Source organism: Balaenoptera physalus (assembly GCF_965194825.1).
Source record: "Balaenoptera physalus genome assembly, chromosome: 13".
NCBI classification, from domain to species: Eukaryota; Metazoa; Chordata; class Mammalia; order Artiodactyla; family Balaenopteridae; genus Balaenoptera; species Balaenoptera physalus.
Genome location: NC_138892.1, coordinates 104,457,739 through 104,484,476, shown reverse-complemented (window position 1 = coordinate 104,484,476; position 26,738 = coordinate 104,457,739). Strand labels below are relative to the sequence as shown.

General features: G+C 51.0%; 1 long non-coding RNA gene across 2 annotated transcripts in view; it reads right to left on the bottom strand.

The window, feature by feature from the left end:
• Positions 1 to 26,535, bottom strand: part of LOC309640969 — a 140,812-nt gene extending 114,277 nt beyond the window's left edge. For both annotated transcript variants that reach the window (XR_014252468.1, XR_014252469.1), the window contains exons 1-2: positions 15,407 to 26,535; positions 14,357 to 14,432 (exon numbers count right to left, since the gene is read on the bottom strand). This is a non-coding gene — a long non-coding RNA (uncharacterized lncRNA). The remainder of the gene's footprint in view (positions 1 to 14,356; positions 14,433 to 15,406) is intronic.
• Between the last annotated feature and the right edge of the window lie 203 nt (positions 26,536 to 26,738).

The following is a 26,738-nucleotide window of genomic DNA, read 5'->3' as shown; positions in this document are numbered from 1 at the left end:
CGCTGATGCTGTCTGCCTGTGGACCCATGTTGGGGTTTAATCCTCTCTTTTTTTTATTAAGAAAACTTAGACCCAGAAAGATAAAGGGAAGGACCCCAAACCACAGAGCCAGGGCTCAAACATGGATTTATCCTCTTCCAAGTGTACTGCTGTTGCCCCTGAACGCTTGCTGCCTTACCTTAGAGCACAAGGAGTCGGGGTGGCTCGTGGTGGGTGGCGAGTCGTGGTGGTTCATGTAAGATATTCAATTAGCACATCTGGAGGCAAGAGGGAAAGGCACTTGGGGGCCAGCTAATCTTTATAGGACTCATATCTGTGCAAAACCGTTTTCTTAAATGGATAAAATAAGATTTTCACATTCGACATTTAATTATTTTCCCTTTAAAAGTGACTCAGCACAGACATAGAGAACAGATTGGTGGTCGCCACGGGGGGAGGGGCTTGGGGGAGGGATGGAGTGGGAGATGTAAGCTTTCATGCATAGAATGGATCAACAACAAGGTCCAACTGTATAGCACAGAGAGCTACATTCAAAATCCTTTGATAAGCCATAATGAAAAAGATTTATATATATATATATGTATAACTGGATCATTTTGCTGTAGAGCAGAAACGAACACATCTTATACTTCAATTAAAAAAATACTAAAACAGGAAAAAATAAAGAAATACAAGTGATTCAGCCTCTCAGAATCTGTCTCCACACTTCCATCTTTCAGAAATCCTTCCTAGAATCATCCAACCCACAGCCCAGGCTTTGATCTCACCCCTCGTCAGCAGCTGGATATCCTACTACCCTTGAAGATATACTTTTGCCGATCTGTTGAATGTAAATATTCCTGAGACCTTTTCCTGACCTGTGTCCAGCCAGAGGTAAAATCTCCGTCTGTCCTCACTCTGGGTCCCCACTGGGTCTATACCAAGTTAATGAACATCATCAGCCAGGCGTGGTAGAAAAATAGAGCTGAGGGTCAGGAAGCGCGGTTGTCATCCCAGTTCTGCCACTAACTGGCTGGCTGCCCTCAGGCAATTCCTTCCGCACCCTCTGCTTCCATTTCCCCGTTAATAAGTGAACACATCGGACTTGATTAGTATTTCCCAGGAGACGTTCCAAAGGACAGTTCCTCAGGAGGTTAATGATTGTTATATGAAAGAAGGCCCTCTGTGGTTAAGTACCTTTCAGAAACACCAGGACACGTGGGTCTCTACTGCAGGACGCCTCAGAGCCTTGACCGTTCCTCATGCATCTCCACAGGTGGCAGGGGGCGGGGATGGATTGTACAGAACTCTTGCTGGGGAAGCATCCTGCGAGATTAATGCTCTACTTGGCCAGAGTCTGGGCAGGACTAGCTGCAGGGTCCCTTCCAGGATGAAGAGATGTGAACAGTGGACTAAGAACTGGGCCAGAAGCCAGGAGATTGGGGTTCAAACCTCCCCTACTTACAAGTCGTGTGACGGCCCCTGTCTGAGTCTGTTTCCTCAAGCACACCTCAGAGGGCTGTGCTGAGGTTGTGCACTGCACCCAACACCTGCCTGGCCATGAAACAAATGCTGGAACTCTACTAGGACCTGGCTTTCTCACCGGCTGGCGTTCGAACTCTTACCTCCCACCCAGGTCTTCGTCAACCGCTCCATTAGATTTCCTTTCTGAAATCGTTCTGTGCATCGACCCTAAAACTGCCTATTTTATTTTATTCTTTTAAATTAATTTTTATTGGAGTATAGTTGTTCTACAATGCTGTGTTAGTTTCTACTGTACAGCAAAATGAATCAGCTCTACGTATACATATATCCCCTCTTTTTTGGATTTTCTTCCCATTTAGGTCACCACAGACCCCTGAGTAGAGTTCCCTGAGCTACACAGTAGGTTCTCATTAGTTACCTATTTCATACTTAGTATCAACAGTGTATATATGTCAATGCCAATCTCCCAGTTCCTCCCACCCCAAACTGCCTATTTTAAAGAAGAGTTTGCGACGGTCCTGACCGCTGACTCAACCTGCCCCTGGGCATGAGCTCCCTTTCCTTCGCCTGTTCTCTGGAAGGGGGCTCTTACAACCAGACCTGGCACTGAACACAGCCAGGTATGCGTTCTAACTCCAGGCTTGAGAAGATGTGCACCAAGGCCCCTGAAGCTCTTCTAACCGAGCCAGAGGCCTTGGGGAGTTTGCTGGGATGCCCGGCCACCTGATGAAGGGGTCCTCGGCAGTGAGCAGACAGGATTGCTGCTGACACACAGTGTAGCCCACTCAGGCCTCAGGAATGCTATCGCCTGGCCTCCCCGGAAGGCAGGTGTTTGTCTAGGCTGACCCAGGGTCAGCCCTTCTTTCCCCTGGGCTGAGCCTCCACATTCTGACCCGGTCGGGGTCAGGGGTCACAGGAGATAAAGGTCAGGAGGTGCTGACGGTGGTGGGCAGTGGATGTCCAGTGCATCTTGCATTCAGGGAAGACCCAGAAGAAGTTTCTCCATTAACAGGGATATCAGCGTGGCTTGCTGGGAAGCAGGACCTCAGTAACTTAGGATCGGAAGATGCTGTTCTGAACGCCGATGCTTTCATCAGGGCAGGCGAGCGCCGCCGCCACTATCCTAAGAGCCTTCCACGCGCTCAGTCCTTCAATCCTCCCTATGCTAGGAGGCAGCTTCTATTCTTTTCCTCATTTGCATATGCACAAAGAGGTGAAGTAACTTGCTTCAGTTTCCACCGTCATTTAGTGGTGAATCTAGGAAGTGGGTTCTAGAACCTGAGATTCCACCCACCTTGCTAGCCTGCCTCTTGAAACTTAATGAGGGGCTCACTCTTTGAAGCCCAAAATGGGGCTGTAAAAAAGCAGGTTTGTTCAAGCTAGTATTTCACAGAGCAAGGCACTGTGGCCTTACGAACAGGGCAGGCCAAGAAACCAGAAAATGGGACCCAAGGGCTAGCACCCACGTGAATTCCATTCCGCTAAACTGTCCGCCCATTACTTTACTTCCTGGACTTCCCTCCCCTGGGGCGCTGCACCCTCATCCTGCCTGCACCGTCAACACAGGCGGCTAAAATAGGTATTGAAGGTGCTTTAACCTTTACCTCCTTTCTCCGGGAAATAACTTGGAGAGGTGAGAAGGCCAGCACAGGCGACATGGCCATTTATTTCTTCACTGAGTCAACAGTATTTATAGACACTCAACCAATGCAAGAAAAATGAGATCAGGATCCTTCCTGTTAACAGCTCCCAGACTAGTAAAGGGAGAAGACAACGACGCAAGCATGAGACTACAAAAGAGATTCTTAAGTGTCCCAAAAAAAGCTCTACAGGACTTGGGAAGGGAGCACCTGGCTGGGGAATCCCAGAAGGCTTCCTGGAGGCAGTGAGATTGGAACTTCTGCCATCACCAAGCAGCTGTTCTAAGCTCCAGAGCCAGTCACCAGCCCTCCTGGAATTCCTTGCAGGATGCGTCACAAAGTTCCGGCTCCCAGCTGAGAAAGTGCAGCCCGGGGCTGAGGCAGCCCAGAGCCCCACCAGCCACAGGCCCCCGTCACAACTCTGAGGGGCCTGTCAGAACTTCCTGAAGAAACAGCTGCTTTAAAGTAGGGGATGAGGAAGAGCTTGGCAAGTTAATCCACCAGCGTTTTGCCCGCCTCTGCTCTGTGTTGCCGGCCCGGTCCCTAGGAGACAGCCTAACTGTGCAGGAAGGCAGAATGGATGCTGGCGGAGACAGGACGGCAGGGAGGGAGATAAAGGCGCTCTCTTGGGTATCACTGCCCTGCGGTGATTGTCCAGTTCATTTTTCCCCCCTCACCCTCTTCTCTTCCCCTCCCTCAACTCTGCTTGCTCTAAAGGCCCCAGAAAGATAGGTGACCATGTTCATAGGAGATTGGCCTGGGAGGCTGCTGAAGGCCTATGTCCCAGGTTGTATTTGCCTTCTAGCTCTCCTGTAAGATGCGGAGATTGGGGATTGTGTCGCTTCACGCCTCAGACTGGGGGGGCAGGCAGGTGGAGGAAGAGAAGGTAAGAGGCATCGCCAAGACCATCCGGCAAGCTGGTACCCAGACCCCTGAAAAGTACCCAAGCCCCAGCAGCTCATGTAAGCACTGTTCCCATCACCGATGGCTAATCTGTCACTCATCCATTTCTCCATCCCACAGAAATATATCCAACACCTAACAAAATACAGACGCTACAACCTAATTACGTTCCGTCAGCGGCTGGAGCTCTTTCTCAAATGTTAATCTCCCTAAAAACTAATCCAAGATAAAATAGGAAAGTCTTGCTACTTTTTAAGGCCCAGTTCAATTGTTTTAGGGCATGGTTTCCATGTGCCTGGTTCAACTCCTTGCGAGACAGTGACACTTCAGAATCAATGAACTGATTCATTCCCTGAGGACAGATATATTTGCTGCCATTAGCAATGCATTTATTCAGTCATTCCTCTGGAAAACATTTTTCACGTGTTGTGTTTCATGCTACTGGTGGGTAGGAGGAAAGACACGAGGCTCCAAAACAGGGAATTCCTATCTTTTTGTTGTTGTTCGCACTTGACATCTGCCCTCTGCGCAGCTCCCCGCTAGCCCTAGGAAGGGGTGCTGCAGGCCCCTTGGTGCAGCTTGGAGAGTTTGGGTAACTGCACCAGGGACCCAGAGCTGTAAGCAAGTCACAGGCACAGGGAAGAGACTCCCATGTGGGCAGGCACGGGAGCCACACGTGGAGGAAGAGGGGGAGGAAGCAAAGACCGCTGCCTTCCTATTGGGCCACCATTCAAGGCCCTTGGAGAGAAAGGCAGGAAGCGATCTGACCCGAGGAAGGAAGATCAAGATGACGTAGCCCTTCACAAAGGTGTGCGCCTGACCCCTCCATGGCTTTGTTCATCATCCCTAGAGGGATGATTTGCACAAACACTCAGGGTGGGGAGAGGAAGAAGGTAACCAGAGGCTGAACAGTTCGCTGACTCAGATGGACACCAGACTTGCCCCATCATTCTCCACTGTGTAATAAAAGCAGAGTGGAGGAGGAACGCCTTTGGAATAACTTTCACAAATGACTCAGACCAAGGCATTTAGGTGAAGGGGGTGGGAGACTCATGTGGGAGGGGGTTGGGTAGCAGCAGAGAGGATAAAGAGGAAATAGCCCCCTGGCCTTGGCCTGCCCAGCTCCAGCAACCTCAAGGTCATCCCAGGGGCATGTCCAGGGCCACAGACGGACAAGTCTCCCATTACTCATTAGCCAGCCTGGGCACTGGTCCCCTTGTCCCTGTCCTTGGCCACAAACAGAGATGAAAGCCGAGCCGCCAGCTCGGGGAGCGGGGGCCTGAGAGCTCAGGGGCTGTCTCGGCCACCGGCATTATCAGAGCCTGGGACAGCCAAGAGAAAGGGGGACGCTGGGCTTCCACACACTCTGCGCCCTTCACACCTCCGCCTCACCCAAACAAACGTGAGCAAAAAAGCCATCATTAGTGGAGAGCGGATTTTAACAGACAGCTCCCAGGGCAGACTCCTTGAGCCAGCTTTGCAAGGACACGCCAGGATGTGGTGATGAGAGGGAAAGAATCCTTCCCAAAACCCTTTCACCAGACCCACGGGACGGATGTCTCTACTCTCACCTCGAGGCTGAGAAAAAAGCACCTTGGATTCAGGTGCAGCCACACCGTCCCGGCCTTGGTCCTGCCCAGACTCTGCTCCCCACCACTCCCCTCACTAAGGGGCTGTGGGTAGGTGCCCATGGGCCCATGTCTACCCTTGCTTTTCCAAGCTTCTCCCACCCATCCCTCCCCAACTGAGATCACGGAAGTCTAGAAAGCAGCAGGTCCCTCCCATGACCTTGTCTGAGTGATGCAGCTGGCCTCATAAGTCCCCGATACCCCACTCGGAACCAGGCCTGGCACCAACCACATCTCAGGGCTGCTGTCTTGGCCCCGGGTCTCTGCCCACGGCCCTATCAATGGAAACTTGAGGTTGATATTCTAGGCAGAGAAAACGAAGCAGAGAGCAGGAAGGGGCTGGCGTTCAGAGCCTCCAGAGGGCCTGGTTCTTGACTCTCAAGCTCTTTCTTGACTAACAGCCAACAAGGGCTAAACGATCAGGGTGGCAACAGGAAATCCTCATGCATCCCATTTTCTCAGCATTCGAGAGGCATCTGAAGAGTGACTAGAATGTGCCCGGTGTCGACTGGGGTACATACAAAGATCTGGTCCCTGATCTCGAGGAGGTCCTGAACTTGGAAAAGAATAGGGTAAACAGACACCACTTATAACCATGAGCGCTGCCACCGACTGAGCCCCTAGGAAGTGCTCTGTTTCTCCAGCCATCGTGTAAGATGCCACACTCACGCCCGGTTTCCTTGTACAAAATAGGACACAGACGCTCGGAGTGCAGGCCAGGGGGAAGTGTTGCCAGTCACGCCCCAATCTGGTGCGTGAGTCGCAAGCAGGGACAGGACAGAGTTGACTGAGGCAGCCACCTGGGAGTTTACTTTCTCCCCTACCACTGCTTCTTTTCCATCTCCTTTGCGTCTCACCTTTGCCCTCTGACCTTTGAGTCTAGATCTGATCCCCGCCTCTCTTGTCTCTTGTTACCCCTGTTGCTTAAATCCATTCCTAGGGTTGCAGGCATCACCTTTTGTTTTTTTTCTAATTTTATTTTATTTTATTTTTATTTTTTGGCTGCATCGGCTTTCTGTTGCTGTGCGCGGGCTTTCTCTAGTTGCGGCCAGCGGGGGCCACTCTTTGTTGCGGTGCGCGGGCTTCTCATTGCGGTGGCTTCTCTTGTTGCGGAGCACAGGCTCTAGGCGCACGGGCTTCAGTAGTTGTGGCACGCGGGCTCAGTAGTTGTGGCTTGTGGGCTCTCGAGCGCAGGCTCAGTAATTGTGGCGCACGGGCTTAGCTGCTCCACGGCATGTGGGATCTTCCCGGGCCAGGGCTCGAACCCGTGTCCCCTGCACTGGCAGGCGGATTCTTAACCACTGGGCCACCAGGGAGTCCCAAGCATCACCTTTTTAGTTGCAATCTCCAAACCTGAAGCTCCAGCTCACACCTCACCTCGTGCTCCAGACCCCCATTCCATCCCCAAATCATTTCAGATACTTAACACCATTTTGCCATTCGCAGGCTACTTTTTTCCAGATCTCTTTGCCCATTGCTGGGATTTCAGTAACCTGAATCTCTTGTGTCATTTTATTCTCTCCCCATCCCAAGACTCCTTACCTATGTCTTCTTGAGTTCTCACATCACTAGCTTACTCAAATTTTTTCCATGTTCCCCTAACACCTATAGAACATGGCCAGATGCCTACAGACATCTCTGTGTTCTGGTGCCAACCTACTCTCTACTCTCTTCTCCTCAGATCCTAGACTCCAGGATTGTAACCTATGGGGGCTTCCCGGGGCAGACCTCTCCCCCATACCCTCTGCTTTAGCTCCGCTCTGAAGGACTTAGATAATATTGGGTTGGCCAAAAAGTTTGTTCGGGTTTTTCTGCAAGATGTTACGAAAAGCCCAAAGGAACTTTTTGGCCAACCCAACAGTATCTGATGCACATGCCCCAAGTTGATTTACAGATGTGAAACCACCCACGCCTCCCATCAAATGGGAGAAGCTAACTACTTGAGGACCATGAGCACACAGACTCCAGGCCTCCTGGAGCCTAAGGACTGATGTGAACCCCTGTGACACCACCGTTACCTCACCATCAGCCAACCAGAGGATTGTGCATGAGCTGATCACATACGCCGGGACACCCCTCCCTTACCTGGCCTTTAAAAATGCTTTGCTGAAACCCTTTGGGGAGTTCGGGTGTTTGGAGCCCTAGCTGTCCCGGACTCCTTGCCTGGCACCTGCAGTAAATGCTGCCCTTTCCTTCCCTACAACCTGGGGTCAGGAGATCGGCTTTACTGTGCGCAGGCGAGCACAGCCACGTTCGGTTCGGTAACAGGATGACTCACTACTGCTCTGGGGCATCTCAGTGCTTCTGTTCGCTGCGTCCTCCTGGGCGTCTCTCTCCAGAGATGCCCACCCCCCTTGGATGCCCCTCCTGTTCCCAGAGCGAGATGGGGGCGCTTCCCCCCTGGATTCCCCTGCACACGGTTATTTTACACCCTCTGGTACTTGGGCTGAGCCTCTTCTTGCACTTTGGTGCTGGGGAAGGAGCGTGGGCCATGAACTTCGAATGGGTGTAAATTCTGGCTCAGCAACTTCCTAGCCGTGTGTCCTTGGAGCCTTTAATAGGAGCCTTTTTTCCCCCATCTGTAAGACTGGCACCAGAATATAACCTTGCTGTGAACGTTACAAATAATGCGTGTAAAAACACCCCACACGAGCAAGTGATCGATGGGCAGTCATTATTAATATTATGATGCGTTTATGTATTTCCCACTAGAACATAAATATTTGGGGTTTTAGGCTGACCAACTTCTTTTTGTTTTGTTTTGTTTTGTTTTTTGCATCAACCTTAGTCACCAGCACAGAGCCAGGAATACAGAACTCTTCCCAGCAATGCTAGCTGAAGCCTGACAAAACTGGAGGAATCAAGATTTCCTCTTGTCTCCTTTGCTGCTGCCCTGGATGGGCCCGCTGGCGTCCTGGAGTCAGAAGCCTCCAGGATCACGCCCCGCCCCTCTCCCCTCGCCTCCGCCTCCGGAAGGGCCTCTGTTTCCCCAGCCCAGGTGCCTCAATATCCACCCCGGCACCATACATATAAGATGTTCTGTAGGGTCGCTGCATGGAAGGACTCAGCTGTAGGTGGAAACGAAGGTCGAGAGCTTCTCAAAGGAACAGGAGTCATAAATCACTCTGAAGTTGGGATGCAACCCCAGGAAGCCCTGCCATGCAAACCACAATTCCCTAAACCTCTGTAAGAAGTGGCCTCGAACCCCCTGGAGACCTGGCAGGAGATTCCTTTCTCTCAGTTGCTTGGCACTTGGCCGTTCTAATTCTGGCTGAACCCCAGAAGCCCAGAGGCAGAGAAAAACTAAAAGCCGGAACACCCCTGCCCTGGGAAATGCTGGCTGACTAGGCTTCTATATCCCATCCTCGTGGCTCTTCCTAGAGCCGAGGCCGGAGATGGTTCATATCGCAGCTGGGAGTCCCGGCTAGGGGTGACACCGCGAACCCCAGTCCCCGGCCTCCGCCTTGTGCTGCGGCGTGCTGGAGGCCAGGTCTTGGAGCCTGGGAGGAGAGAACACTGGTTGCAGATGCGAGCTTGCAAGGAGCTTTCACGTTCCGAGCAGGGCTGGGAGGCGGGGGAAGTGAGACTCCTGTTCCCCGGAGCTCCTACAGGCAAAGCCGCCCGTGAGCCTATAAGCCCCAGCATAGCCTAAAGGTGCTGGCTTCAGTCTGTCTTGGCCCAGAGTAAATCAGGCCCAGAACCAGAGAATGCACTGGAGTCAAAGTGGAAAATGAGACTGTGCAGGAGAAAGCTCTCCTCTCCAAAATATATAGGCATCAAAGTGTACCCCTGTCTAGCTGGGACAGGAGCCATCAAAATGCAAATGTGGGTTTTGAGAATGCTAATGTTGGAATTGGAGAACAATACCGAGACAGACTTCTTGGGGCCGGGGAGAGGGCCCCAGGGCAGGATGTGGGAGCCGAGTGGGGGGCAGGGATGAAAGGGGCAAAGGAAGTGAGAGAGCCCGAGAGGAGAAAACAGCAGGAGTCAATTGAGGTTGAAAGACTGCTGGGCCGGCTGGGAAAAGGGGAGTGCTGGAGGGGACGGGTCAGAGAACCTGACCGCTGACCGCTGACCTGAGGCTGTGCGCCCAGGAAAGGGGAGGGGGGAGTTCAGCCCAGGGGGTGGGGCAGCAGGACGCGCCTGGAGTCCGGGCTTGGACTTGAGGTCAAGGCCTGCAGAAAGAGACAGAGGGACCCGTGTTTCTGAAAGGCCGGTGATGCCAGGAGACGTGCTCTGCTTGGGTGCAGCTGGCCTGAGAGGCTGAGAGCAAGGGGGCCTGGGAAGGGGGCCTGAGAGCCGGCGCGGGCCAAAGTCAGGCTTGGGTTGGGAGCTGCTTCCCAGGGTTTCAACTCGGCTCTTGCCCCTGTGGACAGGTTGCTCCCTCCCTGGGCCTCACTTTCTTATCTGTAAAACCAAGACCACTGGTGCTGGGAGGACCAAGTAAGTCAAAACCAAGCCTGGCACAGGGAAACGGCTTGTGATGTTGGCTGTCATTTTCGTAGATTAAGAAACTGAGGCTCAGGACGGCTTGAGAACACGTGCAAGTCAGACAGCAGGGCACTGATGGAAACGGGATCCCAACTCCACTGTCAGATCTGTGCCTGTCCCCCTGCGGAAAGCAGACCCCCGACGTGGGCCGTGGGACCCCAGGGAGGCCGCGGAAGACGTGAAGCCTGGAGCAGGTAGAGAGGCAGCAGGAGGGGAATCAGTGCCAGGAGAGGGGCTCGTCCTGAGGGTGGAGTCCTCATCTGCAGCAGGGTCACCCCCAGCCCTGGCCTACCGTTACAGCTTGGGCAGTCACTCTGCCACAGCTGACTCTCCACCCAGGCTGGGCGTTCCGGAAGGCAAGGACCGTGGCCCGGACCTGTCTTGGGTCCTCCAGGGCCGTGCACGGCACGGGGTGAATGGTCGCCAAATGGGTTCATTCACTAAACACGCTCTGTGCTCAGAGGAGGGAATATACAGGTGCACACCATACGACCCTGCCTTTGGGTAACTCTTAGCCTGGTGAGTGGATGCAGGAAAGAATGAATGGAACCTGGGAAGGGCCAGTCAGTAGAAAGTGTAATACTATGTAACAATCTAAAATGATTTTTAAAAACTCCATTTTGTGGTGATGGAAATGTTTTGTATCTTAATTGTAGTGGTGGTATCATGGGTATATACAACCCTTAAAACTCATGGGGGCCTCCCTGGTGGCGCAGTGGTTGAGAATCCGCCTGCCAATGCAGGGGACACGGGTTCGAGCCCTGGTCTGGGAAGATCCCACATGCCGCAGAGCAACTAGGCCCGTGAGCCACAATTACTGAGCCTGCGCGTCTGGAGCTTGTGCTCCGCAACAAGAGAGGCCGCGACAGTGAGAGGCCCGCGCACCGCGATGAAGAGTGGCCCCTGCCTGCCGCAACTAGAGAAAGCCCTCGCACAGAAACGAAGACCCAACACAGCCATAAATAAATTAATTAATTTTAAAAAAAAATTTAAATGTAAGCAGTTCTTTAAAAAAAAAAAAAACTCATGGAATTGTACTTTGAATGTAGTTCATTTTACATAAGTCGTTTCTCAATAAAGTTCAAAAATTCCACCCCTACAAAAAAAAAAAAAAAAGCACACTGCTCACTGCTTTCTGACCAGAGTCAGACCCATCAGGCACCCCGCTTTCTCTCCAGCACAGACCCGAGCCAGACCCACACGCTGGCCATTGCTACGTGGGTGCTGTCAGAGTCTCAGAACTCCGAACAAGTACTGCCTTTACAGAAAAGGGGATGTTCACCCCCCTACGCACACCGCAGTCGGGAGGGTCCAGAGCTATTCACAGCCCTCACCTAGACTCTCCTGGGACAGGGACCGCCGGGGGCCCCGGGGGGCAGGAGGCCAGGGGAGCTGGGACGATGCTCTCTGGCGTGGAGCTCCTGGTCCCCGCGGCGGTGCACTGGGTCCTCACGGGGCATCCCCACCCCAGGGAGCCCACCAGTGGAGCTCAGCGCTTGGCTACCCAAAGATCTACCTTTTCAGGTGGAGTCAGCAGAAGGATTCCGTGAAAATGGTGGTTAAAGAGGGCAGCTTTGTGAAATAGTCAAGAACACACATATGCACACATTTTCTCATTTAGACAAGACTCATTTCCTATGGGGTGAACCACAGGGAGCCGGTGTTGTGTTCCCTCTTCGGTGGAAAACACCACAGCCTGAGGCTGTGTGTATGTGAGAGAGAGAGAGAGAGACAGAGAGAGAGACAGAGAGAGAGAGAGAGGGAGGCTGGGAAACTGAAAGTGAATCAGGCAAGGGGCCTTTCTGGGGCTCACAGGAAGGATGAACAGAGGGCCAAGACGGGCCCAAGCAGGGAATGGCTGACTCCAGTGAATCAGGTCTATACAAGGGCCCTAGTGTGAACGCGGAAAATGGCCTGCTCGCCACACCCTTCCCCATCAGCTCTGCCCACAAGGAGTCCGCACTGCAGGCTCTGAACCTCCCGCGCGTTGCCCACAAGAGGAGTCAAAGGATCAGGAGCAGTACTCGTGCCGGAAGCCAGTTCAAGGGAAAGGCAGAGACCCCCGCCCAAAGGGCCCACAGAGGCAAGGATGTGTGGTGACTTGTCCACAGCCAGGGGGACAGTCAGAGAAGATACAGACACATTTTTGTAGACTCTCAGCTCTGGGATCCACGTTGGGTGTCCGGATTCCACAGTGAATGGGAACCAGTACAAGCACATAGAGACCAAGTCTGGTGCAGTGTCAGGTATGGAAAGGGCTGAGTTTTACAGTCTTGCATGCACTTTTTACCGGGAGAAAATGGAAAAAAAAATGAGAAACTGGGCTTTGAAGATAGACCAGTGTTGATGTACTCTCTCCAGTTTGACAGCTTCTTGCTCTTCCCCTCCATCATCACCTCTTCCCCACCATCATCACCTCTTCCCCACCATCGATTCTTCCTCACCATCATCACCTCTTCCCCTCCATCATCACCTCTTCCCCTCCATCATCACCTCTTCCCCTCCAGCATCACCTCTTCCCCACCATCATCACCTCTTCCCCACCATCATCACCTCTTCCCCTCCAGCATCACCTCTTCCCCTCCAGCATCACCTCTTCCCCACCATCATCACCTCTTCCCCTCCAGCATCACCTCTTCCCCACCATCATCACCTCTTCCCCTCCATCATCACCTCTTCCCCACCATCATCACCTCTTCCCCACCATCATCACCTCTTCCCCTACAGCATCACCTCTTCCCCACCATCATCACCTCTTCCCCACCATCATCACCTCTTCCCCACCATCATCACCTCTTCCCCTCCAGCATCACCTCTTCCCCACCATCATCACCTCTTCCCATCATCATCTCTTCTCCTTCATCATCACCTCTTCCCCACCATCATCACCTCTTCCCATCATCACCTCTTCTCCTTCATCATCACCTCTTCCCCACCATCATCACCTCTTTCCATCATCACCTCTTCCCCACCATCATCACCTCTTCGCCACCATCATCACCTCTTCCCCTCCATCATCACCTCTTCCCCACCATCATCACTTCTTCCCCATCACTATCATATCCTCCCCACCATCATCATCCTAATTCAAGCTCCCAACATCTCTCACCTCCCAGCCTGTCTTCTCACTTCCACTCTGTTAACTCACGCCCCGCACCTCAGCTGGAAATATTTCTAAAATAAAAACTGGAACATCGAATCCTCCTCTTAAAACCCTCCCGTGGTTCCCCATCGCCCTCAGGATCAAGACTGAAGTCCCCAACATGTTCTTCAAGGCCCTGCAGCACCCGGGCCCTCCTCTCCTCCCAGCTCTCTTCCAGCCATGCTGGGTTCCTCTGGTTCCTTCAGTGTGCAGGAGGCTTCCTGCCACAGGGTTGGTGCACACGCCAATGTGATCACCCGGCGGCACTCAGTTCAACTTGTAATTCTATGTGTATGGTGATTGTTTGATCAGTGACTGTTTAATTGATGGTTGTATCTGCCACTGGAGCATAAGCTCTCTGAGAACAGAGACCACAGTTAGTTTTACTCTCAATTGCAGTGCCAGTGCTGGACAGAGTGCCTGGCCTATAGGAGATGATTAATAAATGTTTGCTGAATAAGCAAAGGAATCAAGTAATGGAGCCAGTTCATTTCACAGATGCTTCATAGCTGGAAAGCACGGGGGCCAGATTAGGAGCCTGGGGCTTGGAAGGGCAGAGACTTGCCAGAGATCACATGGCTTGGCTATGTGGGGGAGCTGGGACTTGGTCTGAGTATCATCTCCCTTCCCTTTTATGTCATTTTGACTCAGCTATTTGGTGGTGGCAGTGGCAGTGGCTGTGGCAGTGGTGCTGGTGGTGTGTGTGTGTCTTTGGTGGAGCTGACAGCAGAGCCAGCTTCTAGATCACAGCTAAGGTAATGGTGCCCAGAAAAGTCTTTTGCCATGTGTACATTTCCCCACTGTAGCATCTTTTCTTTCTCCTTTAGAAATAACCATGATTGGTTCCCAGACAACACTGCTAATCTAAAGAAACAGTAGGTTCAACTTTAAAAAATATATTCCAGCTTTGGGAATGCATTTTTTTAGTCCAGTTAAAAATACAGGTTAAGCCTACTACATACCAGAACAGACACTGAAATCAACAAAACATCAGAATAGATGACCAAATTTTTTTACTAAATGGACACAGTAGATTCTGCTCTTTGGTAGACAAGGCTATAGCTTGTGGTCTCGAAGTTCACACTTACCAGTAAGTTCTGGAGGGGAACTCTCCTGTTTACCCTTGGGCTGCTGGGCTCATCATAATCGATGCTCCATGAATATCTGTAGAATGAATAAGTGAATGGAACTTTCAATGGGCTGGAAAGAGTCCTGGATAGCAGAAGGAAAACCACAGCACCCAAAATGCTATAACCATCTGTTCTAGCATTTATTTGCTACCTCTTGGAAGGCCTATGATCTCCTAATACAATTGCCTAACAGAAACTGAAGACCAGAGATAAGTTTGGTCACCTTTTCACCATTTGAATGTAGGTAAGTTACCTAACCTGTCTGAGCTTCCACAGCCTCATCTGTTAAATGGGTACAATGATTCTTTACTCTCCTGAAGATAATTTTTTAATGAATTCAACCTAATATTTACCGAGTGGCAGGCACTGTGGTAGACACTGGGGATGTGGTACAAAAAAAAAAAAAAAAACAGAACTGGTCTCTGTCCTTTCTAGTGGAGGAGACATTAAGCAAATAAGTACAAATAAACTTGTAAAATTACAGTTTAGGGTGTGTGCTGTGATGGAAAACCACAGGGTGTCATAAGAGAGAATGGCAGTGGGGCCAATTCAGATCAGGGTGACATTTATGCTGAGACCTGAAGGAGTCAGGAGTTGGCCAAGGGAGAGGCTGGGGTGGGGGGATGAAGGGAACAGCATGTGCAAAGGCCCTCCAGGGAGGAAAGAGGTGGGGGCGGGGGAAGGGGACAAGGCTGGGTGTGGAGGGAGTAATGCTGATGCGCCAAAGGTTTTAAGTGTGTGTGTGTGTGTGTGTGTGTGTGTGTGTGTGTGTGGCGGGGCGGGGGGGGGGGGGGGGGAACGCGACTTGATTCCATTCATGTGTTAAGAAAAGCCCTTGGGCTGCCGGGTGAAAAGTGGTTTGGCCTGAGAACGAAAACCAGACCTCAATGTTCCTCTCGGTGTTGAGATAAGAACCAGAATCTTAGAGGTGACAGGGGCCCAAACCTCTCATTTTAAAGATGAGAAAAATCGGGAACCATAGTTGTGAAGAGACTCAGCCAGGCTCACATGTGTATTTAGCTGTGAACACGGAGAGAACTCGGACGTTTGATATCTCTTTCCAGCACCTTCTGCACTCTTGATGGGTCTGTGCCTCTTCTTGCCTTCCACAAGTGGAGGAGAAAAGACTGACGGGTGCTGGAGCTCTGGGGCAGCCTGGAACTGGACTGTCAGCGGCTCCCAAGGATGGGTTCCCAGGGATGCGCCCCGCGCCGGCGCCGGAGTCCCTGGCAGCTCGCAGCAGCTCACGTGCCGCAGTGGGACCTTGCGGCTCACAGCCCTGAGGCAGCCTCCCTCCCTCGTAGGCGGCTCAGCCCTCACTCTTCACTTCCCTCCGGGCCTCTACCTGCCTAAACACACAGCCGGAGCCTGCCACTCCACCCCCGCCCGTGGGCCAGAAAACAAGCAGGAACCGCCATCCGCCGCGCCTCCCTAGGACCCGGGACCCGGATAGCAACCGGCTAAGCGGCGCTGCGATTGGCTGGCCCGACTAAGCTGCGCTGCGGTTGGCTGCGCCGGGCTAAGCGGCGCCACGATTGGCTGGCCCGTCTAAGCGGAGCCGCGGTTGGCTGGCCCGGCTTAGCAGCGCGGCGCTCGCCCAATCGCGGGCCGGGCCGGGCCGGGCCGGGCCGGGCAGCTGCGGGGCCTGGCGGCGGGGCCGTGGGGAGCGGGGTTTGACATGCCTGTGGTATTTGCTCAGAGGGGCATGACCACTTTGGGCAAGTCTTTAAATGTGAGTCAGCTTTCGGCCGATCCCTGGGAAAAATTCCTTCGGTGTTGTCAGGCAGGGTTCGCTCGCTGCAGCTTTTTTTTTTTTAAACAATTCAAAAGGGATAATCCCACCGAATGGGAAAAGGCCTTCGGACCCGGTCCCCAACTTCCCGAACAGGGGCCGCGTGCGGTGCTGGGGGACCAGGCACCCCAACCCGGGCGGGCGCCCCCGACATGCCGGGCCCAGGGGATGATTGTCAGCAGGATCGGGGCACCTTCCTCCCCTCCCTGCGCCCCCAGCCCGGTCGCCAGCGGGGCACATACTGGGGGGAGCGGTACGAACAGCGCCCCCTGGAGTTGTGCAGGCGTCTCCCGCCGCGTGGGAAATGCCTGGCCCACCCCTTCCCGGTCCTCCCTTAGCTGCCGCTCGCCCATCGCACTGTGGGTCCAGTACTGAAGCCCGCACTTTGTAGCTCTGGGATCATGGCTGATCTCTTCACCTCTCTAAGCTTCAGTTTCCGCATCCGCAGAGTCAGAGGCAGCGGTCCAGAAAGTGAACTAGTCCGGGAGAGGGGCCACTTGAGGTGCTCTCCTAGCTTGGGTTCCCCAATTGCAAGGGCAAGTCGTTCTGCACTCTGGGCCTCATTTTCCACATCTGTAAGATGAGGGAGTTGTTCTAGAAGAGTCCTTAAGGGGCGTTCCAGTTCTATGAGGGTAGCTGCATCAGGCCATCCCTGTAACCCCTTCGGGGAGCCTGTGCGCTTCGGGCGGACGTGGCCCTGGGGCTCGCCCACCGGCTCCAGCGCGACTCCAGGATGCTCCCCTAGTCTGCCCAGCTTTCCCTGCCCGTGTGTCATCTCAGAGACTCGCAGCAGACAGGGTTGGGAGCAGAGAGGGGAAAAAAGACCAAAAAAGGCCAAGGGCTGAGGGAAATGAGCAGAAACTGGAGGGATTTATGTGCAATTTGATTTTAAATGAACATCTTGTGCAAAAGAAGAGGCAGCTTGGCACGAGTTACTGGTGAGTTCATAGCTTAGGCACTCTTGGTCATAGGGATATGATACTGTGAAGATCAACTTAGCTCATGTGGCAGCAGATTTTAAGAAGGTTGACCAGAGGGAGGCTGTAGAGTCTCTGCCTGGGAATCTTTCAAAGATCTGGTAGGCACCACACTGCTTCCTTGAGGGGCTTTGAAATGCAGGCTGTGTAAAACTGTGAGAGCCCTCTGAATCCACCGGAACAGGGGAGCTCTGGGCACCCATGTGTGTGAAGCAGGTTTGATAAAAGAGCATCCCATTCAGCTGCTAACTCAGGGATGTGACCTCGGGCAAGTCTCTTGCCTGCCTTTTGACTTGCTGTGGGAAGAGGGATAAGGCTAATTGACCTCTGAAAGTTCCCTCCAGCTCTGACACCCCATAATGAAATGGAATAATGTGTGGATAATTGCTCTGAAAACAACAGAGCACTGGGGGGTCTTTAATTGCTCTGAAAACAACAGAGCACTGGGGGGTCTTTTGGTTAAACTCTGCAACTAGTTGTAAATCAGGGCCTCTACTGCCTACCATCTGAGGCGGCCACAGGGCCTTTGTTTGGCATCAGGGTTTGCTGCAGCCCGTGAATCAGTATTTATTCCGTTCCTCACGTCAGCGCCTTCGCCAGTGTTCTCACTTTGTCCTTGGTTTCTCCACCTCCCCTTGCCTTTTCCAACCTCCTGTGACTCCGATGGACTGTGTTGTGCCTTTACCAAGCTTGGATTCCCTGTCAGTCTGGAGGAAGAGAAACTAGAACCAGATTGGTTTGTCACCACTAATTTTGACCATGCCTCTTCCTCCTAATCTGACCTTCCCATTCTCCTGGTGGTTCTGAGCATCGTGGAGATGGTGGTGGGGCAAGAGGTAGGTTGAAGATAAAGAAGGAAGAAGGCAAGGGCCAATCATAAAGGAAAGAAAAGACCAAAAGTGGTATTTTTTTCTTTTAAAATTATTTCTACCAATTCAAAAATAGAAAAGGCCAGCTCAGCTATGATAAGGAGGGTCAGATGATCACTAAATGCTAAGCAAAAAGGGAATTCCTCAAGACCGTGGGAACCTAGTGGAGAGTTTGGCTCTGCTTGGGCAGGTCAAGGTAGTCTTCAGAGGAGGTGACATCTGGGATAGTTCTTAAGGATGGAGAGGAATTTTCCCTGCAGCGAGAAGCACATCTATGCTGAGGGTAGGGCACGAGCAAGGCAGAGAGATGGGAGCGTGCACATCTCCCCTCTCTCTAGGTGGGCTTGAGTCACCTAGGAGAGGCAGGTGCCAGGTGTGTTGGGAGCATAGGGTGCTTGGGTGAAGATGGCAGAACTGAAATGGAAGATAGAGACCATTTAAATGGTCTTACCTGTCGTGTTAAAGAATTTGGGCTTTATTTGGGAGGAAATGGAGAGGAATTGCAGGCTTTTGAATCAGTAGGCAAGATCAATGGTGAAGAACATAGTTCAAAGGTTAGGTTATACAGTGAAATTCAGGTCATGAACAACTTAAAAATGGAATGGATAAGTATAGAATGAAATAGAAAATATCAAAGAACATGCACGTAGTAAGTACTGGTTCGCGAAGTATATGTCTGTGTGTATGATTGTGTGTGTGTCCTGGGTCACGACATAAAAGTTACTTATTACTGTCAGTTATGATCTTAAAAGTCTGAACTCCATTGGATTTGCAGCCCCTCCAGGGGGGTGGGCTGGAGGGCAGAGACACAGGAAGTTCTTGCAAACAACAGACGACCTGCATTCTCTCCCACTTCAAGTTCGTGAGAAGGAAGTTGCTTAACTTTTGAAGACAGTTAGCTGATCTCTTCCAAGGCCTCCTCTGCAGAGGAAAGGTGATTACATTTGCCCTGCATGACGGAGGGGGCTATTGACGTATTTGGTAACCTGCTGCATTGGCAGGACACCTGCCTGACAGAGCATGTAACACGGCCAGGAGTTGGAATTCGGTTCCTTCCAATCTCTGCCCCAGACCCTCATGATCCTGGTACAAATCATGATGCTGTGACTAAAACGATGGTGTTCTTCCATTCTTCCAATGAAACATGATGCACTTACTGCAGCCATCAGTGGGGGCCAGTAGATGTGTACGGTTCCCTGATATGGTGTGATTGGTATCTGGGTACCAGTTCAGTGAAGATGGGAGACAGACGTCATCCCCCACTCGTGAGTAATGGCCTTATGTTTAAAGCACTGAAGAAGATGACTTCATAATGTCTGTGGTCAGTAATACCAGTGTCTTAACAGACCTGAGTGTAGGGGAGCCCTGTGGGGATAATGTATGTCAACTGAAAAAAATGCACAACCTAAAAGTTGAGAATTATGTTTTATTTGGCGGACAAAACTGAGGACTTAAGCCCGGGCCACAGCATCTCAGGTCACACCGAGGGACCGCTCTGAAGAGGTAAGGGAAGAACCAGGATCTATACGGGTTTTTGCGACAAAGACTGGGTAGCTGGAACATCAAAAGATTATTGTTAATTAAAGAAAAACCAGACATCTCAAGTTAAGGAATTTAGCGCTTTTCTATGCAAAACTCTGGGCTCATTGAAGTCATTCCTTTGGTATGCACTTCAGCTATCTGGGGCCGGTATCCTGTTCTTTCCCACCGTGAGTCCTCTCAGGGTGCGCGGTCGGGGTGGCTGCAGTGGCTGAGGCTTGATGGTGGGCATCCTGTTTCCATCCTGAGTTCCGTCAGGGCCCACCGTCAGGGGCAGCTGTAACGTGTTGGCTTGGTGGCTGCAACATCCTTGGTTTACTGATACAACGGCACCGTTTTTCATTCACATGTAGTTTCCCATCTATGCAGTCATAGGACATCTCCCTTCTGCTGGCCTCACAAAAACCAGAGCTGCTGCCACCATAGGCCCTAGGACATAACTCATTGCTTTAAGACTGGTTCTCAGGGTCTACGTTTGTCCTAACTCGGGCAGCCTTACATGCAACAGGGTTTTGTTACTTTCCAGAGTTCAGCCACGTGGAGAATGTAGCTCCCTTGCTGTAATGCAACATGGTCCAGTCTGTTTCTTTATAAGGTGACTGACACTGCCTGTGACGACACGCAGTGCACACCCACGCCCTCCTCTCCCTACCCCAACCAAACCCTATGGTACAGATACCAGCCCATTTATGTAGCTCCAGACATACAGCTTCCTGGTGACAACTTCAGGGCAAACATACCCACGCCTCTCTTGGACTCCATAAATCTGCATATCCTTCCTATCCGAGCTGGGATTTTTCCAGTTCCTTTGTCCCTTGTTCCTGACTGGTACCAAATTTGCAATAGCAAAACCAACCAATCATAGTCTGAACACCACTCTGTGCCACGCCCTATACTGGACACTTTATATATTCAGCAAAAATCCAGGAGATATTATTATCTCTCTTTTACAGATAGAGCACCAAAACTTGGATATTGTTAAATATTTTCACATCTAGCGAATGATCAAGCTGAGTCTCAAAACCAAGTTTCTTTAGATGGTAACCCATGCTTTGACCCCCTAGATATACTGCATCTCCTGATTCCTTTCAAAACCATCCTTCCCCAAGAGCTGGGAATACCTTCTCTCTCTCGGCCCATTCTATCTTAGAAAAAGCAGGAAAACTCACTTACCTCCTTAAGATAGAAGGTCTAAGTGGAATTTAGTCTTGCCCTGGGACTCATACAGAGGAAGAATTTCCAAAAGTTGTATGTTCAGACTTCTGCCTTTTTATGGAGTTCCCTGGTTGTGAAAAAAAAGGGTTGTTCTCAGCGTCAGATAGAAGAGAGGATAGGAAAGTGCCCCAAATTACACAGTTCCTGATCTAAATAAGCTTGAACTCTGAGCCAACCTAACCCCTTTTCTTCAACACTTATTCACTCCTTATTCACAGCTTTGCCCTCCATCCCTACCTTCCTCTGGACATGACTATTGTGTCAGAAACACCGATCAGTCATTCCAAAAATATTGGAGTGAGTCTATACTAACCATCTTTGGTGTGCATAACCCTACTCTTGGCATGGAAGTAATTATCCAAGGCTTAAGCACCGGCCGCTCGACGTGCAGGAAAAAGATCAGAGGTGGCTAGATGCATAAAGAGCATATGATGTAGGAAAGGTGTCACAACTGCCAGGTTGGAAAACAGACCATCCTTTTCACCAGCCTGACATAACAATGCTTTCCCTTTTGTCCCTTTGCTTGGAACAGAGAATAATAGAATTTCCTGAGTTGGAAAGGTTCTTGTGGGTCACCGAATCCAGCCCTTCCCACCTGATGCAGGAATGTGCACCGTCACTTCCCTTCTATCGCTCAGCCGACCTCTCCTGGAACACTAACTGCTAACTGCTGTTTTACATGGACTACTTACTCCGTCTGGGGGAAGCTTTCATGTTTGGAAATGGCAGTCATTCTCTAGCAAGCTTGATTTGATTCCCCAATTCTGCCACTCATGAGTCCTCTTTCTACACCTTGAGGTGATAAAAGTCCTAATCATAATAATCCTTCAAATATTTGAAGGCATTCTTAGCCTTCTCTTCCTCATGCCCAGTCTGTGCCAGTTTTGCAATCGTGTTGCTACTCTCTGTAATGTCAATTTCACGTGTAGGGCAGATTCTAGTAAATGTGTGAATCCTGAGCTTTGACCATGTGCCAACTCCCTTCAAAGACATGATCTCATTCAATTCTGCATCCAGCCTCTGAGATAAGAACACTTTACCTTTTATAGAGGAGGGAATTGTAGCTCATGAGGTTAGGGGTTTAGGCCAAGGCCATATAGTTAGAAATTGACAGAAGTGGCCCATTCACCTGAGCCTTTTGCCAAACACATGTGCATTAATTTTTTCCTTGATATACGAGTTTCACCAGGGCAAGGGTGGTACAAGACATCCAAGATACAGGCCTTCTTATCCTTAGCTGAATAGAAATACTGAGAAGAGGTGATGTCTTTCTGAAATCTCAAGTCTGACTCAGTAGAGCCCCTTTCTCCCTCTCCTTCTCTCCCACCTGATTCTGGCTGTGGATTGTAACAAGACACGGGGCCACCTCTCCATTTTGGCAGATAGAGGAACGGAGCAGAGAGGTTGATACTTTCTGTCCATATTGACTCAGGGACCCTGTCGAAATCAGAATTGAATCTCCAACTCTCAAAGGCAGTTTTCTGTACGCATACACAGAAAGGGCTAATTTCACGTGTGTATGCTCAGAGTGGAGAATATTGGAGACATTTGCCACTTTTCCATAATATTTTTGGAATACAGGAGCCCTCTGGTGGCCAAAACAGCGGGACGGTGTCCTTGGGAAAGGCTGTCTGAGATCTCCTGCCAGGGTTCCTCTAAGTCATCTCTGGCTTCATTTTGAGGTCACTCCCTTTGCCATTTAGCCTTTTTCTTCCTATGTTCATGGAGGGTCATTTGCTTTTTTTTGCACATTCTCCTTTCTTTTTTCCCCGTCAAGTTCCTCTCCGCACCTTCCCCTCCAGCCCCAGCTGTCGCCCCCGATCCCCCTGGAATCTCTCCTTCCTGCGGTCTTTGGCCTCAGAGGACCCTTTCTGAAATCTGGCCAGTTCCCCTGTGGCAGGTGCCGATCGACAGCTGCTGCCTCTGCCGCTGCTTCAGTCGTGTGGAATTCAAATCCCTTGTGGGTGTTCAGAGCCTGCAGATGGATTAACTAATGATGCCTGTTCATCAACGAACATTTGCAGCCTCCCGTTAAGCTCACGGGGGATGCTGATCGTCACCCAGGACCCAGCTTTCTTAGAAGAGCAGATGACTTTCCTCTCCCTTAAGCCCGAGGAGCTGACCGCACATCACCTGGTTCTCGGGGTGGTCCAACTATCCAAAGCTCGGCCATTCCAAGTTTCTGTGTTCAGCTCTCTGAGGCGCGGAAGTCTGCTTTCCTCTTATAGTTCGCACAGAATGGCCTGGCTTCTGGAAGTCCTTGCCACGTTGATACCAACCAGGGTTCTCGGCCTTCTCCAATCAGTAGAAATTGACTAGGTGACAGACAAGAAATTCAGGCATGGCTTTATTGGGGTGCCTGCTGCAGCAGGGGGGAGTGAAAAGGAGTAATAAGTCCCCTTGCTCACTCCCCAAGGTGCGGGTGCAGCAGGCTGGTTCCTTCTATGGGTGAGGGTGTCGGGCCAGAGGGGTGGATGAGGGGGCTTGCTCACCTCTCTGGTAGCGTTGTGTGCAGGGGGCATGCGCAGTACCCTGCTTTGGCTCCCAATGCCTTGTGTTCGCTCCCAACTCTTCAGAAGTGGCAGTTGGGTTATTTTGGTCTTTTTGTGTCTTGTTGTCCATAATTTGGCCCAACTGCACATGCACGCGGTTATTTTTAGTCCCTCATAGTTTCTTTGTATTCTGTTGCAGGAGGAGACGTTTATCCAGGTGCAAGCACTGCAGCAAAGGGTCCCAGGTCCCAGGTCCCAGCCTTAGGACTGTGTCTCAACACATCAGCAAATAAAGACCCACAAAATAGCCATTCTATATGTGGATAATTGAGAACTGACCGTCGATCCAGAGGCAGATAGTGGTGGCTTCAGTGGACTACAGTGAACCACATAAGGGGAAAGGACGCTAAGCTAGGACGAGGCAGAGATTTTGGTTAAGATTTTCAACACAGTCTTGCTGGTTTTTCATGTAATAAGGGGATGGGGCAGTGTAACACTTAGGAAGCACATTGGACTCTTGGGGAAAAAGAGCTCCTTTAAAATGAGCTGGTGACTATGACTTTACGATGCTTAACTATTAGTGGCTTAATCATAGGGCAATGATATTGGCCAGTTCATGACCCTCACTCTGGAGACAGTCAGAAAAGCCCTCCAGAGGATCCAGAATCTGCCACAGGAGGGTGGCCAGGGTTGAATGTAGGAGCAGTTTTTCTGGGCTTGTATGAAGGTGAAGCAAGAGGAGGGCTCTGGGAGGGTCATGACGTTTGGAAAGCTGCAGCTCTCTATAATCTGCAGAGGAAATGGCTAGAGAGGGTGGAGAGGGATACAGAGGGCATAGTTAATCTGGTCCAGCTCAATGAGGGATGGTGCGGTAGCGACAAAATGCAGCTAAGTTTCTGCTTCTACTCCCTCCAAGGCAAGCAAGAGTGGCCACTGGCTGAAGCAGGCTGAACTGAGGCTCCCGGGGATGAGGGGTAGGGCAGCACTGGAGACTGCTCCCTGCAGGCTGCAGAATTCTCTTCTCTCTCGATTTTAAGACAGTGTAGATAAGTCTTTTTAAAAGCCTGCAGGTGTAGATGGGTGGAGCCCTTCCTCCAGGAGGCATGGGCTGGCCTCTGGGGGTGCTCTAGAATGCTCTCCAAACCTGGCATTCTGGAACCTCCTCAGGCTTCCCGTTTCCTGGCATTTTATGGATGTTTGAAGTGCATGATGTCTAGGGGTTGGGGGTGAAAGGGTGATGCTGAAGCGTGTGCAAAATCTGTCATCTGGACCCAGTGCCTCTCAATAGGCTGCCTCCTTGCCCTCTATCACTGCCCAACAAACCACAGCTACTCTCCCATCTCTGCGTTCTGACGCGACTTACAGGATTTGCTAGCATGTCATCATTCCACCAAGAACCCTTGCAGTACAGCAGCACGTGGTTGACTGCATTCCCCTTGGTCAAGTGTATGTGCTCTGACCACGACATCCTTTCCAACAGCGCTGCCGGCGTGGATGCGTTCAGCCCTCTGTCCTCACACGAGACTTTGGGCAAAGGGCCTGGACCAGGTCTATGAATTGTGCTTTGTTTAGCAGCTCCCTCCAAAGACAGGCGCTCAATCAATTATTTGTTATCGTGACCCTGATGTCGCAGTGAAAAGTGCACTGGATTGGAAGTCAGAAGCTCTGGTGGAGTCCCTGCCTACCATCCATGAGCTGGGTGACCTTGACTCAAGTCTCACTTTGCTTCTCCAGTCTCCAGGTTATTCAAGGAGGAGATTTGGACCAGATCACCTTGAAGGGTACCTATAGCTCTGAAATCTTCTGCTTTCGTAGGGGTGCCCCCCTCCAGAATACTGTAAGCTCCTCAGGGACAGGGGAGAACCTCACCTGCAGGGTTCCTGGCGTGACCAGCCCTTGAAGGTGGTGGTGGAGGGGTGGGAGATAGATCCCACCCACCCAGTCACCTTCCAGGAGGAAGCTAATGATGCTTTAGGAGTAAGAGGCACCAGGAGAGGCTGGAGCGATTGCCACCTCTTGTTTGCATGCCTACCACGCACCCCGTTCTTAAACTCCCTCCATCAGGAGATGCTGGGAGCCAAACACCGGGCCAGATCCGGAAGAGCAGGACCCAGAGGGCAGCCCATCAGCCTCACACTCCAAACAGGAAGTTGGAGCTGAGCTGTCAAGACCTGTAGAAAAATGCTCCCCACCCCACTAGGCATTGGGAGAGCTCTGCTTCCTCATGACAGGACGAGATTTAGGCTTTTCTATGGAAATGTTCATGTAAATGGAAAGAATAGGCGAGAAAGTTCGGGCATGGAGCCGAGGCTTTCGTAAAGGGTAAGATTCCTCAGCTGTCATAAATATCAGTGGGAGGGGAAACAGGTGGTGAATCCCTGCCTTCCTTACACAAATATTTTAAGTGGATCATAAACCCCCTCTGTTCTCCCAACCAGTAAGTCCTTGCAATGTTTTCGTGCTCGCAGCTTAGAATGCCAGGAATTTTTTTCCCCAAATCAAGCTGGTGCATCACTCTGCTAAGTGACTGCTGGTGTTTGGGGTAAATAGACTTCGGTTCGAGGAGGAGGGCTTGGGTCCTAATTCCCTCACTTTGATAACTGATGAAGAGGCTGGCCCGACCTCCTGGGCTTGATGGACTTATGGGTTGTTGGTGGAAACGTGTCTTGTTTCCTTTCCGATACCCGAGCCCTAGCACACAGGAGTTATGTTCACCAGACAGGCGAGGTGGGAAGTCGTGGCAGCAGCTCTGGGCGAAACCAGGAGGACGTGATGGGGCCAATTGAGAGAGGGCATCGCTGGTTTCTGATGAGGGGGTGCGTGTCAGGGGAGCAGAACCTGGGGGAAGCCTTTTCCTGGAGAGGCAAATGAGGTCCAAAGGGGGATCCCACGACCTCTTCAGAGGAGGAAAATGCTCTGAGAAGTAAAAAGAGGTATAAAGCGAGGAGACATTATCTGAGGGTCTTTTGAAGTCATCAGATCTTGCCGAGAGAGAGGCTGGTGGTAAAGCTCATTATGTGAGCATGAGATGATTCTGCTCACACCAAGGCAGAGGGGAGAGAAAATCTAGAACTTAAAACTGCAAGGTCTCTTAGAGGTCTCTGGGTACTTTATTTTATCCATAGTAGCTTGTATCTACTACAAACTACTCTGTATAAAATTTTAAAAAGCAACAAGGATATATTGTACACCACAGGGAAATATAGCCATTATTTTGTAATAACTTTAAATAGAGTATCATCTATAAAATATTGAATCACTGTGTTGTACACCTAAAACTAATATAATATTGTCAATCAACTATACTTCAATAAAAAAATATTTTTTGCATTTTTAAAAAAAAAGTTCTCTCGGGCCAGAGCTTTCATTTCATAAACTAGGGCTTATTCCAGGAGTAACTGAGAGGACTTTTTCTAGGACAGGGCATGTTTAGTTCAGACTTGAGTGGGAATACCA